We start from the raw sequence: 15,510 nt of genomic DNA on the forward strand, positions 1-15,510 counted from the left end.
TTAAAGAAAAAAATAAACTTAAATATTTATCGTAAGAGACTTTTATTATTATTTTTTATTTAATTAAAATATAAAACATAAAGTATACATATTAAAGATTTAAATCAATATAACATATTGATTTATAACATGTATAGTTATACCAAATCATATAATATTATCTAGTATAATTACTTATTGTTTACATGATGATTTGAATAATCAAAATACATCCTTCAGTAAGAATTAGAAGTCTATTCCACAAATTATTATATATTATTAATCCACCATGAAATAATAAGCAAAGTCACTCACACATGATAACATTTCTCAACAATTTTTTAATTCTATCATACAATGTTTTCATAATAGTAGAAGACTTGCCTTACATTTCTAAAGGAATACCAGAAGCCCACTTCTTTCCTCAATTTCTGCAGTAATGTCTTCGTTAACATAATAGTTGAATTCCTTATTAGTAGAAGAATGTCGTCGGATGAAATTTTGCATAGCCATGATAATTGTAACAAGATGATTCTAAGTGTCAAACTTGAAAGATGACATTGAGCGTAAAATAAAAATAATTCTTAAATTCAAATTCAAAAAGAGTAACTAATTATTAACAACACATAATGTATACTTTAATTTTTTAAAATTTAAATTCAAAAAGAAACTAATTATTATCTAACCTGACTAACTTTGTCCTGAATTGCCAAGTGACCTATTATGAGGCTGCCACTTGACTTAATGTGGAGGCTTTTTCTTTTTCTTTTGATAATATATAGATTATGCATTGCAATTATAAATTACCTATTTGTAGGTAATTTTCACAAATTAGATTTGATAATTGTTTTAAAGTTTCGGGAATTAATAGCCTATAAGAGAAGAAATTATAAATGATTATTTATAAGTAGAGAATTGATAATCCAAAGAAGGATATATATAATTTGCTTTAGTGTGAAAAAAGAAGAAAATAATTTGGAAAGTTAGAAGACATTACACAAAGAAAAAATCAAAACAAGAAAGTCATTAAAGAATTCGGAAAGTTACAATATGACTCATGTATATGATATATTTAAATTTAAAAGAATTGCAAAAACAAGAAACAAAAATGAAAAAAAAATAATCGAAAAGGGATAATTTAGAAAATACATATTTATAGTGAGGATATTTTTGTCTTGAATAAATTAATTTTCTACTTCTTCTTCTATTATTTGGAAGAAGCTAGAATTTACTGTTTCTTCCCAAAAACAGAAAAACTCCTTCTGTTGCTGATCAAAAGTAATTTTTTATCTTGGCCAAACAATTTAAACTTTTTTAAAAATATTTTTTTGAGGAAAAAAAATATTTTTGGTCTCCTAGAAGCTTGGCCAAACAGGCCGGCTAAGCCATGGTTAGTATATGTCGTACAATTTTAATTCCAAAGAAAGGAGGATAATAAAACGTCGCAATAAGTCGTTCTTAAATAAATACGGAGTAAAAGAAGTTTCTGTCCTTGCGGGTCGTTCCCGTTCCCGCGTCCGCAGCTGTTCTCTCTCTCTCCGTACGTATATCGCTTCAATTCGCGCGCCTGCCTCGTCATCTTTCTTTCGGCTCCGGCACATCGTTTTCTGATACGCAGCCATAACAAAAACGGAAGGCACATGCTCGACCTTCGCCGCCGGTAACTCCACCACTGTTCCGCTCCTCGGATGTATTTTCTGTCCCGCTCCGTCCTCTAAAGCCTGGATTACACCCATCTCAATGTGATCCGACCCAAGGGTGTATTCGGATTACGAATCCTAGCCGTCGAAAATGGGTAATTACCTAATTTATTGTGTAAATGAAGTAAACGTTTTTTTATTGTATTTGCTAATTGGTTGTTTAGGGAGCAGGATGATTGCGAGGTGGTAAGGAAGGTTGAAGAGGGAAGTACAGTGATGTATTTGAGGATCTCACAGTACGGATAATGAAAAATGCGATATCAAAGTCCTTAAGGCTGTAAAGAAGAAAAAAGGTTGGTGGTTCGATTCTCTAGTTTTACTGTTTTAGTACTCTACTCTGTGACAAACCTCTATTTTATCCATAATAATTTTTCTAATTTTTTTAAGGGTGGTCAAACTCGAACGAAATGAAAAAAAATCCCGACATAGAGTGTCCAATATATGTTATATACCTATAAAACTTAATATTTTAACTATATATACACTGTAAATTTTTTACTTGACCACTCTTATGTGAATGTAGCTTCGCCCATGATATTAAGTATCACGCATCAAAATGCAAACTAATACATGTTTTAGTTTTATTCGCTAGCTACTCTATTGGAAACCAATGCATTAAATTTATTTGATTCGGTTCCTCGTATGTGAGGTGGCAGTGACATTAAGTATCACGCATCAAAATGCAAACGAATGCACCTTGCTTCTGAAAAATATGCAAAGGCACATCTTTGTAACCCTATAGATGTCAAATTGGTGTAGATAGGAAAGAATCTGATCTCTTGTTACATTTTATAGGTTTTGCTTTTGATTTGGTTTCTCATGTGTGAGATAATTTTGATTTGAAAAAGTAAACACTGAGCATGACACTGTTGACTATTTTCTCTGCAATGAATACTATCTTGATAAACGAGAAGACAAAAAGTAAGTCTCCTCGGTAAGTTTTTATTTGTTACTCATGTGTGAGGTAAGTTTGATTTAAAATAGAAGATCCCAAGAAAACTGGTGACTCTTGTTCTCTACAATGAATTAAGTAGTTTATCCTACTGGAATGAAACATAAAAATGTCCAAATAATGACCACAATACGCTCCTTCATCCCCAAAAATGTCACGGAAACAGAAGGAAGACAAAAGTAACTTTAATCTCTTGGAAAGATTTTGTATATTAAGTTTTAAAGCTTCCTTTGAGACTTTCCTATTCCCTTATTACCGATCCTGACAAGAGCATTGCTGATTGAATTTAAATAGAGAGAATTGCTGAGGTAGTGATGTAGGTACTAGGAAGATAGAAATAAGTGAAGAAGCAGGTTAGAAAGAAGAAAGAGAGAGTTAAAAGCCTCTACGTAACTTTGGGAATCTCGACATCACATCCATGCCTAAATGCATGGAACCTCTTACTTAGAAGCTTGTAAAACTCTATTGCTGCTGAATAATCAGGAGTTCCAGCCATGTAAAAAAGATATACATGGGTGTCTACTGTTACCACCTTCTAGAATTATCAAATTTCGAGACAAGGGAGGGATAGCGTGCCCCTCCACCTCCAACCATGACGTTTGGGATTTGTTTCACCAAGAGAGCAAAGCAAGAAAGTGCCATTGTTAGCTCATGGCCAAGGGGTTTGTGGGTGACGTTTCAAAATACAAAAAAGAAAAATTAAAAAAATATCGATGTTGCGGTATTACAAATACATGAATGTGCACTTTTCCCTCACCTTATTAAATACAGAAACAATTTAACCCCCCCCCCCCAACCAACCAACAGGAAAAAGGAAAAAGGAAAGACAAAGTAAAAGGAGAAAGGAACAGGACTTGTGTACTTAAAATGGGTACCATATCGCCTATGGTCAAAATAGGACTTGCATACTTAAACAAGAATGTCATAAGGTATATCCTAAGTTGAATAAATTTCTTAGTTCTTTCAGGTGTTTGAAAGGGCTTTTGGTGGACATGTATTATAGTGTTCGCTGTGTTGCTAATCTATGCACTATGTTGTTAAAAATTTTCGAAGCTCACAAGAAATCTTTAGGTTGCGGAAGCCAAATGTATATAGTGTGAATGAGTCACAACTACTATACCAAAAATTATGACAGCCACTAAATAATAAATAAGACAATAATACAACAGTAAAAGGAACACCAGAATTTACGAGGTTCGGCCAATTTTGCCTACTTCCTCGGACACAACCAATATTTTATTCCACTCCAAAAATCCAAGTGAAATAATACTATAGAGAGAAGATACAAATGCCTTAAGAAGATAAGAAGACAAATGAGATGTGTGTTTAAATCCTAAACATTAGGCCTTTTTTTATAGGGTGAAGTACCAACCAAAATTGGTACTTCACCGATGTGGGACTTTGGCACTCAACAAATCTCCGCCTTGGCAAAATTCCACATCTCCAATTTTCTCTCAATAACAAATTTTGGTTGTGTCTTCATCTTCAATCTTCAGTGTTCAACATTTGTTCAACAATGTTGATCAAATCCAAACAATGTTGAAACTTGACCGCAATCACCACCTTTGTCAGCATATCAGCGGGATTCTCTGTAGTATGAATTTTCTTCACCGTGACTCCACCTTCTTCTATGATTTCTCGTACGAAATGATACCGAACATCAATGTGCTTCGTCTTTGCATGATAAACTTAGTTCTTCGCTAATTGAATAACACTTTGACTATCACAAAAAATTGTGATACTTTTGTATCCAATACCAAGCTCTTTTAGCAACCCTGAAGCCAAATTGCCTCTTTTGCAGCCTCTATAATAACCATGTACTCTGCCTCTGTTGTAGACAAAGCAACTGTTGACTGCAAAGTAGACTTCCAATTAACTGGTGCCTTTGCAAAAGTAAACACATAACCAGTAGTTGATCTTTGTTTGTCCAGATCACCCGCAAAATCTGAGTCACAATATCCAACTACAGATTGGTTGCCTTTCTGCTAAAAAACTAACACAACATCTACAGTATTATGAATATACCGTAGAATCCACTTCATAGCTTGTCAATGGTCCTTTCCTGGATTATGCATATATCTGCTAATGACTCCAACAACTTGTAAAATGTCAGGTCTCGTACAGACCATTGCATACATCAAGCTACCAACAACATTTGTGTATGGAACCCTTGACATATACTCCTGTTCAGCTTCATCTTTTGGCGACATAGTAGTACTTAGCTTAAAATGGGGAGCAAGTGGAGTACTAACTGGCTTAGTCTTTTCATCTATGCCAAAACGTTGTAGTACTCTTTTCAAATATTCTTTCTGAGATAAACAAAGTTTCTTTGAACGTCTATCTCTTATTATCTCCATGCCAAGAATTTTCTTTGTCTCACCCAGATCCTTCATCTCGAACTCCTTCTTCAGTTGAATCTTCAACTTATCAATTTCTTCTGAATTCTTCGAAGCTATCAACATATAGGAGAAGATATATAAAGGAACCATCTTTAGGCTTGCGCAAATACACAAAATGATCGTACTTGCTTCTCTTGTACCTTTGTCGCAATATAAACTTGTCAAATCGCTTGTACCATTGTCTAGAAGATTGTTTCAATCCATACAACGATTTTTCAAGTTTGCACACCATATTTTCCTTTCCAGCAACTTTGAATCCTTCTGGCTGAGTCATGTAGATTTCTTCCTCCAAGTTTCCATGTAAAAACACAATTTTTACATCCATCTGAACTAGTTCCAAATCCAACTGTGCTACCAAAGCCAACATAATTCTAATGGAGGAATGTTTTACAACTGGAGAAAACACTTCATTGTAATCAATTCCCTCCTTTTGAGCATATCCTTTGGCCACCAATCTTGCTTTGTAGCGAACATATTCTTGGTTAGGAAATCCTTCTTTCTTTGCAAATACCCATTTGCACCCAATTACTTTCTTTCCCTTTGGGAGATTGGCCAATCTCTATGTATGATTCTGATGAAGGGATTGTATTTCATCATTCGTGGCAATCCTCCACTTATCTTCTTCTAAACTTTGGACTGCGTCTTTATAAGTGGTAGGAACATCATCAGCTACAATTGAGGTGGCACAAGCAACCATCTCTATAAGACGAACAGGTTTTGTTATTGTCCTTTTTGGCCTGCTGGTTGCAATTGATTCAAGTTGTTGTTGAGGTTCCTGAGTTGGAATCTACCTCTCTACTAGCTCTTCTTCCAGAGGATAATCTTCATTTGTTTCCTCATCTGCTTCTTGTGTAGGAAAAATAAATTTTCCCTCAAACTCCACCTGCTTAGAAGCACCCTCATTTTGTTTGGTATCTTCTGTTACCTTATTTACCATAGCAGATTCATCAAAGGTAACATCTCTGCTGAATATTACTTTCTTTGTTATAGGACACCATAAGCAATATCCTTTGACTCCAGAAGTAATCCCATAAAAATAGCCTTCTTTGCCCTTGGATCCAATTTTAACTCTGTCACATAATAATATGCAGTTGAACCAAATACGTGCAAAGAGTCATAATCTATAGCAGGCTTTCCATACCATTTTTCAAATGGTGTCTTGCCATCAATAGCAGTAGATGGTAAGCGATTAATGAGGTGGCATGCATATGTAATTGCCTCAGCCCAAAATTCCTTGTCCAAGCCAGTATTGGACAACATACTCCGTACCTTCTCCAGCAAGGTCCGGTTCATACGTACTGCCACTCCATTCTGTTGCGGTGTATGTCTGACAGTGAAGTGTCGGATGATGCCATCATTTTCACAGACCTTATTAAAATGATCATTTTTGTATTCACCTACATTGTTTGTGCGAATACACTTGATCCTTCTGCCTGTTTGATTCTCCACCATCGTCTTCCATTTGAGAAAAATTCCCAACACTTCATCTTTGCTCTTCATTGTATACACCCACACTCTTCGGGAAAAATCATCAACAAAGGTTACAAAATAGTGCTTCCCACCCAATGAAGGTGTTTTGGAAGGACCCCAAACATCAGAGTGTACATAATCCAAAATGCCTTTAGTATTATGGATCGCTGTACCAAATTTAACCCTTATCTGTTTCCCTTTGACACAATGTTCGCAAAACCCCAAGTTGCAAGCCTTTACTCCTTTTAACAATTCTTGATCTGATAGAGTTTTCAAAGATTTTCCTCTAGCATGTCCCAAGCGCATGTGCCATAGCCTAGTTGCTTCTGCCTCTTATTCGTCACTGGATGTTACTGTCGTTGTCCCAATAACTGTACTACCGCGATAACGGTATATGTTATTTTTCTTCCGATTGGCCTTCATTACCACTAGTGCACCGGAGCATACTCTCATCACTCCATTTTCTACAATGATTTTGAACCCTTTTGATTCTAGGGCTCCCACAGAGATGAGATTTTTCTTCAAACCCGGTACATATCGAACATCTGTTAATGTTCTGATCATTCCATCATGGTTCCTTAATCGTATTGTTAACCAATATCATATGAGGTAAGAGGGTTGTTATCCGCTGTGTGGACGACTCCATATTCTCTTCTTGAAAATTCACGAACCAGTCCCTGTTGGGACACATATGATAGCTACAAGCCGAGTCCATCAACCATATGTCTGATGATGTTGATGGCTCTGTTGTAACTAATGAGAAGTCTGAATCATCACCATCAGCTACATTTGAATCCATAATGGCCTTTCCATTGTTATGTTTGGCCTTATTCTTCAACTTCGGACAGTCTTTCTTCCAGTGCCCCTTTTCTCGACAAAAGGCACATTCATCTTTGCTGGGTCTAGATCTTGACTTGGATCTTCCTTTCTTTGTCCTCGTTTGATTTTGAGGACGACCCCTCACAACCAGTGCTTCTCCTTCTCCGCCCTTCTGTTTTTCTCCCTTTCTTTGTTCATAGCTGTACAAAGCCGAACAAACTTCTCTGAGAGAAATTTCGTCATTCCCATGGAGTAGAGTAGTTTCAAGGTGCTCGTACTCATCAGGAAGTGACCCCAACAACATCAAGGCCAAATCACCATCATCAAAAGTTGCATCCATATTTTGCAAATATAAAAGAAAGCCTAATGTTTAGGATTTAAACACACCTCTTATTTGCCTTCTTATCTTCTTAAGGCATTTGTATCTTCTCTCTTTAGTATTATTTCACTTGTATTTTTGGAGTGGAATAAAATATTGGTTTTGCCCGAGGAAGTAGGCAAAATTGGCCGAACCTCGTAAATTCTGGTATTCCTTTTATTGTTGTATTAGTGTCTTATTTATTATTTAGTGGCCGCCATAATTTTTGGTATAGTAGTTGTGACTCATTCACACTGTATACATTTGGCTTCCGCAACAACAACAACCTCCTTTTTCCATCACTATTTTGCCAAATGAATTCCCTCGATGCCTATAATCTATAACAACTTATTTCTAACACTTGCTGGAGTTGCTAATGATTATTGCTAAGTTCAAGGCTATTAATTATCTGCAAGACATGTTCACTTTTAATGCATTTATTTTTCTTATTTTTTTGAGCATTTGAACTATGCACTTCCGTTTATTGTTAACAGTTCTTTGCACCTTCGTTTTTTTATAAAACTAATGCTACTGTCATCACTACATGCAGATCAAGTGGGAGATCAAGATACCACAAAATCTTTGTGCTGGACCATGCTAATTATTATCAGTGATCAGCAATCGAATACCCCACGTTTCATTTTGAATATTTGAATCACATAGATTTTAAAGTGGTTTATCCTACTCTTTCTCTCGTTGATGTCAGATATTACATCTGAGAAATGCTGTTGAGAAGTTTTCTGTATATCTAGATTTTATGGCCTTTCATACTACTAATGCTGTGAATTTTGTCTTTATATTTATCTGGTTACTACTGAAGCTCGAGATATATCACGACAGTTAGATCAATATGATACAGGAGGCTTCCTTTGAATCTCTTCCTCTGGGGTGCTCTCTGAAGGTTGCTAGCTACAGAATTGCCTTGTGTCAAAAGTTTTTCGGTACGGGGGATGCAATTTTGCTAAAAGTTCTTTTTCTCTTTTCAGTTCTTTAAGTGGAAAACATACATTCTTTTTTTCCACTGGTTGACTGGTGAGATTTGTGCGCTAAGGTAGCTAACTTAGTGGTTGTGTAAGTTAGTGATTAGGAACTTTATGAGTATAGCGTTGATGGTTGTAAACTCCAAAGATTAGCTGATAAGTCTTCCTTAATTTTGAATTTTTCTTTAAGGGTGTGTGTTAACTTTGAGACTACTAGTGGATCTAATTAAATCTTAATTTATAATCTAGCTTGAAGTTGATCTAGACATAGACTGGTCCAATTCATATTTTTTATTATCTGTTAATAATAAATGGTTGCTTAGCAAATTTATTAATTTAGATTTAAAAAAAAAAATATTTGCAGGTAAGAATATATTGTGTGAATGTAAATATATGATGTCTAGTTATACGAATGGAATACATATAGATATTATGTACAGGATTATAAAAAACTCAGATATAAAATGGTTGCACTGTATAGGATTAAACCACATTACAGATCGAGCTTGCTTGATCGTCCTAGGATATTTTGCTGAGGCATTCTGCACACTCAATTCAAGTCTGTTTGTGGCGCTTATCTAGGTACATTATTATTTTTCAAAATGGTGAATCTCATCCTTTTGATTCCTTGCAACTGATATATTCTAGCTGCGCTAGTTCAAGTGCTTCTCTATCTAGTGTAGGCGAGCTGAATATAATGTTCATGGTTCCTAGGTTGCCTTCTGCTGTTCTGCATATTTGTTCTTTTCCTATTTCACATTTGGTTCCTAGGTTTCTCGTAGCTCTGCGGTATCTGTATCCGTAGTCATGATCTGGATAAACAGAGAAAAATCATTCATGGAAATTGAAGAAGGCATGCTTTGCAACTGTAGGATCTACAATTGGTTTTTCTTTTGGAGGAGTGGATTGTTGGAAACATTGTGCTTCCACAGATTGATCAGTTTGTTTAATTATTAACTCAGATAAGCTTGTGTGCTTATCTGAGTTATCTGAGTTATCTGCTTGTGTGCTGGATTTATCCTTGATCAGCAGTCTGAGACCAGGTGTCTATTCTGGTAGGTATGCACTGTTGTGTGTTTGTGTGTGTGTGTGTGTGTGTGTGTGTGTGAGAGAGAGAGAGAGAGAGAGAAAGAAGGGTGGAGGTGTGGACTATGGAGCGAAAACTTTATTATAAATGAATTTTGAGGTATGTTTCCTTCTAGTGTTATTGAGATTGTGGAATAGTTGTTCTTATTTCTGTTTCCTCCAGTTTATTGATAAGTAACTCACTGTGGTAGATGAGTGGACGTGGGAGATGAGGTTCCACTGATGCAAGGAACAAAGAGAAGGTTATGAACATAGAAGAGATCATTTGTGATGGTTTTCGGCCTAAGTATGTGAGCATTTACTCGTGGAGTACTGCCTTCTGATTTAGTTTGAGCATTCCTTCATCATCAGAACACAGGTGTACCACTTAAATGAAACTTCAAGCTCGACCTTTTGTATTTACAGCAATGTCTTTTCTTGCTTTCTTCAGAATTCAAGACTAAAAGGATCTGGTTTGTTGCTTACATGTTTCTGGTTTCGTTGATGTGGATTACTCATCTTTTTTTTCTTTCGGTTATAATTAGATTATTACAATTCTCATGTATCTCAAATCTGATGGGGGGCTTTTACCCTCCTAGTCTCTCACTTCTGCTGATATTTATAGGTCCTGAGCTTCGTGTTGATTTACAAGACTTTGACTACTCATTGGACTTGTGGAATTTGGTTTCATGTTTACCAAATTGGTGAGCTACTACCTCTTCGGACCATTTTCTTTATTTTTGGTTACTTATGCTGTGACCCGGATGCGCATGAGACCCAATCTGGCGCATATATTTCGTTTTCCACTTATATCGCCTTGTTCCATGACTTGGCTACTTTATGATGCCATTCATGGTTGTATGTCTCAAATCATCCATGGATGTCCAATAATGATATACAAATGTCAGTATTTATCCGTGTATGTTCTTTCACTTTGATGCTAACTGGAATGCGTTCTGCTATATAGACATTCCGAAAAGAGCCTTTCTTCTATGGACACGACAGTTATAATCAATTTGTGAAGAATGTGAAGGTATGTAGAATCTCCATGAAAAGGCTTATCATTATTTTGCCTAGAAAGGCCAGAGATAAGAGGATAGAATTGTTTTTGCACTATAATGGTATGCATTCTTGGGGATTAAGTTGCATGTTAAGGAAGAACCAACTTAGGGTTAGTATATCCGGATAGTGGATCTTCATGAACCATGTGAAGTTGTGATTATGGCACTTTACTAGTTTACTGCTGACCTTTGTAGAATATTTAGCTACAGAACCACATTGCTTTGAGAAAGCATGGAATATGGTCTCAAAGTTGGGGAAGAGAATTAAGCAATCTAGAAATAGATAGACCCGTGGTTCAGAATTGAATCATCTCTGGTTCATTGCTCGAGTGCTTTTGTCCCGAAGCTATTCAATGAAACTAATGGTCTCCCCCATTAAAATGTATCCCACAAAGTTGGGACATATGTCATACATGAAACATTGGGAATTAGACCTGCTATTAATGTGGGCTTTCAAGTTTTTTTTTCCTTCCCGTTGCGGCTTGCAGAAGGCTAAGAGCAGACGATTTAATACCATCTTCCATCCTTTTCTTTTGGGTGTTGGTATGTGTGCGCGCGCGCTGGGGAATGGGGTTATACTAGAGCATTAAGTCTATCTGGGACTTCAAGAATCTTTGGACTTGAATAAGAATACAAAGCTGAAGGATTTCTTTGATCAGTAAGTTCTCAGGCCATCGTCTTTAATAGTTTTATCTGTGTGCTTCAATGATGTCAGATTTGATTTCATGTGTGTCCATCATTTGCATTTTTTTGTTTAACTGTGGTCTTAAGCTATATAATTACTATGGTAATCACATCAAAATCTTCAGATATGTAGCTCACTTAGCTACATAATAAATAACCTGAGGTCTTCAGCTATATTAGTTGGTAAGAAAATCATAACATATGTAGCTCATTTAGCCCCATGATAACTATGGTGATTTCTCAGAAAAATGGAAGTTAACCTCAGGTATTTTATCAAATTTGGCTGCTCAATTATTTAACTATCCTAAGCTTACACAGATGAAACAGGCTTTTGTGGTTGCTGATTCTATTGGTCGATGAAAAAACCAACCAGATCAGATTACAGGGGTAAGATGCATGGACATTATATTTGCAGTTACATGTCGCGCTTTTGTCTGAGATTCTTTTACTGATAAAAGAAATCTCATATTCAGTATAACACACTACGCACGGGCCCAACAATCTGAACTCTGACAAAGTTTGTTTTCTACTTCTTAATTTGTTTTTTGTTATAATTTGTTGTTGTACTTTAATTTAAATTCAATTCAGGAAATGAATTGCAAGAACTTCAGCCCTGGCTAGCTACTAACTTCTAGGTAAACCTTAAACCACGGTGAATAATTATTAATAATAATAGGAACATATATGTATTTCTATTGTCAACTTTTAGAACATTAAGATAAGATACATGAAAGTGAGGAAATAAACACGTCTTTCAAAGGCAACTAATTCTATTTTTTTTAAACAAAAATTTCTCAAAAAAAGTAAAATGCTTGAATTAATAATGTGAATTTTTTTTGCTCATTCTTGGTTCTACCTTTCTTTTGTTTTAGATACCTAATTTAATTATGATGTTTTAATAAATTTTGTTATTTCAGTTTGTTGTTTGATAGATATTTAAAAAGTTTCAACCTTAGAACTATGAACGTTTAATACCTTTTTGTGTGCTGTATTCATCTCATTTTCATTCGGATTATTTAGAAAGTACACTCTTAGTTAATACAGGTTAGTAATTGCGAAGTAGTAAACAATAAAAATCTTATGTATTTTATAGAGCTCACTTATATATCTATTTGAAAACCTTTTGAGAAAATTTTGAACAGATAAAAAGACCTTAAAATGAAATCTAACTTTATAATAGACAATTAAACAAAAATATGCCGCAAAAATAAAATGTCTTCTGCAAAATATTTTTCTTCAACTTGAATTTATCAAACTATTTCACAAAACATTGTGCACGTATTTACCAACCCAAATAATATTTGATACAGTCACCATATTAAGAATTTTTAGAATTGAAATTACCAAAGTTAACCATAATAAAAGGTATTAGAAGATGATTTGATAAATATTTTCCTGTAAAATGATTTGATTTTTAAAAAAGAAAGTCTTTGTTGAAATAAGTTGACATTTATAACTTTTTGGGCATTATAATTTCAGTAAAAAATCAATTACCACATAAATAATTTTAGTATGTGATCTACAAAATTAATTTAGAAGAAATTTATAAAATTAAATTACCATAATATCTATTATAGCTTATGATATGCAAAGTTAGTTCTTGAAAATTTCTAAACAGCTTGATAGTGGCAGCTCTGAGCTTTAGAGTTTAGAAGTAATCATGAATATATTTAAACCAAAAATTTGTCTCCCTACGAGCATTCATAGAATTTGGCGAGTTATATATAAAAAGTTGTCATGGTAATGGATTTTCCAACCGCAATTTGTAATGAGAGATGGACCCACTCGAAGAGATATACGGCTCCCTCAAAGGGCTAAAATGTCTATACAACTAAAATTAATAAAGTTAGCATAATAATCAAGTTATTTGAACCAATCAAAACTTAGAGCCACTTTAAATGATCAAATAATTATAAAAACTAAATATGAAATGACCAAAAAGAGCCTTGGTCGGCAAGCTGGCAAGACAACGGCCAGCTGCTTCCAAGGCTCTTCTATATATTAGAATATAGATAACAGATACAAGGGACCAATCAATTTAATGCTTATTTAAACAGGTACTAATTGGGATTAGGTCCTCATCTTGCTGCCTTATTGAGCATTTGGAGAATAATCTTATGATGAATTAGAAAAAACGATCCTTCTCTATAAACAGTGAAATGTTTCTTTTTCTTGGATTAGACTAGGGTGGTAATTTGAGCCCAAATTCATTTAACCTGCTCAATCCGCCAAGAGATTAATGGATTGGGTTACCAATATTTTAGCTTATGTGTCAAATTGGATTGAACCCAAGTTAACCCATTATATTTTATAATCCATTCTAACCCATTAAGCAGCCCAAATACAACACATGAAACTCACCCAAAACAAAAGATATTTCAACCTAACTTATATAGAAATTTATTTAGTTGCCCCAATTTTACTTCTTTATTTTTTGTATTTTTAATTTTATGTTCTTTTGTTTTTCTGCACCATCCACCCACCCGGCCCTCCCCCCGGCAAAACCCCACTCTTTCAAATTTTCTGTTTTTTTTTCTGCACCACCCACCCCCGCCTCGCAAACCCCTCAAAAAAAAATCACTTTTTTTTTATTTTTAATTTTCTGTTTTCTGTTTTTTCGTTTTTCTGCATCATCCACCCGCCCCATCCCCCCACCCCACCCATACCCTCACCCCCCAATTTGTTTTTCAACTTACACATTTTAAGGTAAAATACTTTTTTTATGCAAGATGAGCATGATTCTAAAACATGGGTCAAGTTGGGCGGGTTGGATTATGACCCATTGTTTAGCCCATCTTAACCCAAGTATACTTTGGACTGGGTTGGGTAATGACCCATTTATTGACCTAACTCATCTTGATCCGCCCAAATTCAGCCCGACCCGCCCATTTGCCACCCCTAGATTAGACAAAGCCGGAAACCATGGTCAGAGTTTATTTCGAATCCCTTTTGTACTTCTTTCATTTGTTGGTTATATCTGGCTGTTCTCTATGCATTTGAGTACTGTTTCTTCCTAGCTTCGTGTTACCTGAGACCTGAAAAAGTATGCAAATCGTTTTCTTTTGTTTCCTTACTTTCTCTTTTTCTTTTTTTTTTTGCCATGCAGCAATCTTAATTTTATGCTTTGCTAAGTCGGAAGTATATTAGTTGGTGCAAGAGAAGATTAAGTGGGCGTTTGGACATAAGCATTGTAAAATTCCAAAAAAAGGTGAAAAAAATTTCAAGTGAAAATAGTATTTGAAATTTAAAGTTGTGTTTGGACATGAATATAATTTTGGGTTGTTTTTGAAGTTTTGTGAGTGATTTGAATGAAAATTTTGAAAAATAGGTTTTCTGAGTTTTTCAAATTTTGGAAAATTTTATTGGAAATTTTATGAACAAACGTTGATTTCGGAAAAAAATAAAAAAAATTTGGAAAAAAAGAAAAAAATTCTTATGTCCAAACGGCTCTAAGTTCTCGTGAAATGTAAGAGAATTTATTGTTGCCACTATCCTACATTTCTTGACTTGTCTGTCATACATTCTTAATTACTCGCTTCGTCCCATTTAATGTGATTGAGCACAGAGTTTAAAAAAGAAAAAAAAATAATTCTTGAAATTTATGATGTAAAACAAGCCATAGATACTTGTGTGGTTGTAAATCATCTCATTCAGGATTTAGAGGGAAGTTTAAAGTTGAAATATATTACTCCCTTCGGTCCACTTATATTTGGCCTTTTTTTTCTAGTCCACAATATTTGATTTTTTTAGATATCAAGAAGAAATTAACTCTTTTTTTCCAAAGTTTCCCTTAGAGTAAAAAGCCTATGATATTTGTTATATTTTCAATGAACAAATTAGGGTTAATATGGTCAATTTTATTGCTAATTAATGCTAAAAGGTGAATTTTTTAATATGTATGAAAACAACCTAAAAATTAATTAAAGTGGACCGGAGGGAGTAATTTTTTTTTTTGGACAGACTAATAAAGAAAGTGCACAAAAATAAATAGGGACAAAGGTAGTAAAGCCATCTCCAACCCTCTCCCATTTCTCCATGGGGGC

The 15,510-nt window shown here is 34.8% G+C and overlaps 1 long non-coding RNA gene across 12 annotated transcripts; it reads left to right on the forward strand.

Annotated features, from left to right (window-relative positions):
* Positions 1–1,418: 1,418 nt before the first annotated feature.
* LOC107774445 (uncharacterized) lies at positions 1,419–14,764 on the forward strand. Of its 12 annotated transcripts, none has more exons than XR_012707727.1 (6): positions 1,419–1,774; positions 1,844–1,972; positions 8,228–8,618; positions 9,935–11,441; positions 11,786–11,854; positions 14,574–14,764. It is a non-coding gene; the product is annotated as an uncharacterized LOC107774445 (long non-coding RNA). The 12 variants fall into 12 exon arrangements; XR_012707729.1 differs by lacking the exon at positions 14,574–14,764 and having other exon boundaries at positions 9,935–10,755; positions 11,366–11,441; positions 11,786–12,048; XR_001645494.2 differs by lacking the exons at positions 11,786–11,854; positions 14,574–14,764 and having other exon boundaries at positions 1,421–1,774; positions 9,935–10,426; positions 10,690–10,755; positions 11,272–11,438.
* Positions 14,765–15,510: the final 746 nt, after the last annotated feature.

This window comes from Nicotiana tabacum, chromosome 3, assembly GCF_000715075.1.
Source record: "Nicotiana tabacum cultivar K326 chromosome 3, ASM71507v2, whole genome shotgun sequence".
In the NCBI taxonomy this organism is placed as follows: Eukaryota; Viridiplantae; Streptophyta; class Magnoliopsida; order Solanales; family Solanaceae; genus Nicotiana; species Nicotiana tabacum.